This window comes from Gopherus flavomarginatus, chromosome 3, assembly GCF_025201925.1.
Source record: "Gopherus flavomarginatus isolate rGopFla2 chromosome 3, rGopFla2.mat.asm, whole genome shotgun sequence".
Lineage (NCBI taxonomy): Eukaryota > Metazoa > Chordata > Testudines > Testudinidae > Gopherus > Gopherus flavomarginatus.
In genome coordinates, this window is record NC_066619.1 from 93,227,663 (window position 1) to 93,230,204 (window position 2,542).

Consider the following 2,542-nt stretch of genomic DNA (forward strand, 5'->3'; position numbering starts at 1 on the left):
GCGGATTACAGGTTGAAAACTGCTGTGCTAGTCCATCACCACCAGAACAAAACCACTCTGAACTATCTCTCCTCCCCTCTTCCAGTCAATTGCCAGACATCTGCAGCTAGACCAACACAACCAAATAGCACCCATGTCTTTTGAAGTTAGTACACCCTCCAGGGCGTCACCAGAATCTCAAATTTATGTTGACAAATGCAAGACTAGCGGTCAACAAGACCTCTGTCCTGATTCTCAGTGAAAACCTTGGCCAGGTCTGCATCACTGCAAACTGACTTGATTATGCTAGAGGCATAGTGCTGGCTCACCACATCCCCCTCTAGGCAGGACTACATTACAGACCCAGAGAGGGTGAAGCTGGTGTGAAATAGTCAATGCACCAAGATGTACATGAGTAAATTAGGAGGAGGAAATTAAGCAGCTTATATGATGAATCAATGAACTTAACTAAATATGTGGAAGCTTACAAAAACATCTTTAATTGTGCAGGGCTAAAGCGATACACAACATGCTAATGAAAACAGAACCATAAAAAGAGAAAATTTCTGGTTGTGCAAATGTACTGATCCTGTATACCCCTATCCAGTTCATGTCACACATATTTCCGAAGAGAGACGCTGAAAGGCAGCAAATAGCATGCTGCTGTAGGATGAAGAACCAGGAACTTTTGGCCATCTGCAGTTTCCATCTTGTTGAATTAATAGGTTATAATTACGAATCTAGGCCTAGTTCACTATGCTTATCACAATGTTACAGCCTGAGCTTATAATCTGCTTTAACTTTTTTCACTTGTGAGTTTTCTCTTTATTTTCTGTCCCATCCCAAATAAACTTGCTTTATTTAAGAGGTCTGGAATTGGTAGTATAGACTGTTGGTTTGTGGTCACGCATGATCAATCACCCTGAGAGAAAAAAATTGACTGCTGTGACCTCAAGAAAGGTAGAGTCAGAGAAAATGTAACAGTATGAGGATTTGGTCAAAGACAACGCCAGGTAACTGTGGGACACCCACCCCGAAAAGGTGCAATGAGGATGATGGCTGTGGGCAGTGTGGGCATAGGAAGAGCTAAGAGATCTTAAGGTTGATAGGGCTGGGTTATATAACTTGAATATATTAAGACAAATCTGCCTTGATACTCAAGGTTATAGTCCCCATTGACCTTGATGTGAGTTATATCTGTGTATTGAAGAACAGAGTTTCCAAAAAGTCTTATCTTTGGGTTGAGACTAAGCATGGAAATTTTCAGCCCTAGCTGAATTTGAGTCACACCTTGTATTAAGATTCCATTTATAAATGGTTTATAAATGATTACTAGGTGTTTTAATAAATAGTTACTCAATTATTATAGATTGTTAAAGAGAGTAACAGTGCAGTAGGTTGCTTGTAATCATCTATAACTCTACTGCAGTACTTAAAGCCATCTATTGCACATACTATTCATGTCTTCAACATACTTATATGTTAATCATTTCTTATCCCTTTATAAATGTTAATATAAAGTGTGCCCAGAATTTGTTTCAGATGTTACAAGCAACTGATAAAGGTGCTTCAAAACTGAAATTGTAACTCAGCTTTACCTGAAATAGATGTTATGGGCACTTTCTTCACATTTTTATCTGATTTAACAAAATTCTTAAAGTTATTTAGGTAATGAAGTAGCAGTATATACAAGCTAAAAAGCTACTTCTTGCATCAGTGGATTATGGTTTTAAAATTTCCCTAGTATATGTAAACGTAATAAGGGACTTCTGCTGAAACACCAAGATGCAATTAAACACAAGAGCAAGTCTAAGTGGTTAAAAAGCCCATCTATCTAGGGCTCCCAATATTGCTACTATTGGTGGAACTGAACCATAGTATGGGAACTATTTGCTAACTTTTCCTACCAGAGACAAGGCTAAAGGGGCTGCTCATGTAAGCAAAGGCTCCAAGATCAGGCCGTTTGTTGTGGATTATTGGGCAAATGTACATATTGTTCTCCTGCTCTTATGGGAATTTCTCAAGTTGTAAAGTCCTTACTGTAAAAGTCAGTTGATGAGGGAATGCTAAACTTTCCCTCATTCTCTTTCTATAATTGCAGTCTTGGAGAGAGGCATTTATATTATGACATCCTGCCTTCAGTGTCCACAATTATTCTCTGAAACAAACTGTTCCTTTAGCAGATGTTTATTGAAGAGAGCTTCATTTTTTCCCTCTGCTGCAGGCTGAGAAGGTGAACACACATGCAATTACGGGCTTGATGGTCATAGAAATCCTGAAAGGACACAACTCTAACTGATCCCACTGTAGAAAAAGGGCACTCCAAGCTGGAGTGCTGAAGCCATTTTTATAGTGGGGGTGCTGAAGCATCAGTTCTAGAGCATCAGTCACTGGAGTAATCTGTATCAAATGAGTTCAAAATAAAAGCAAATGGGAGAAAGGAAAACAAGAGAAATGACAAAAGAATTTACAAGAACTAGACCAACCAACTGGGCCACTATCCTCTTTTGGAGCTCTAAAAATCTATCCTTCAAACAACTCCAATATTCTGACAGGGTATAAC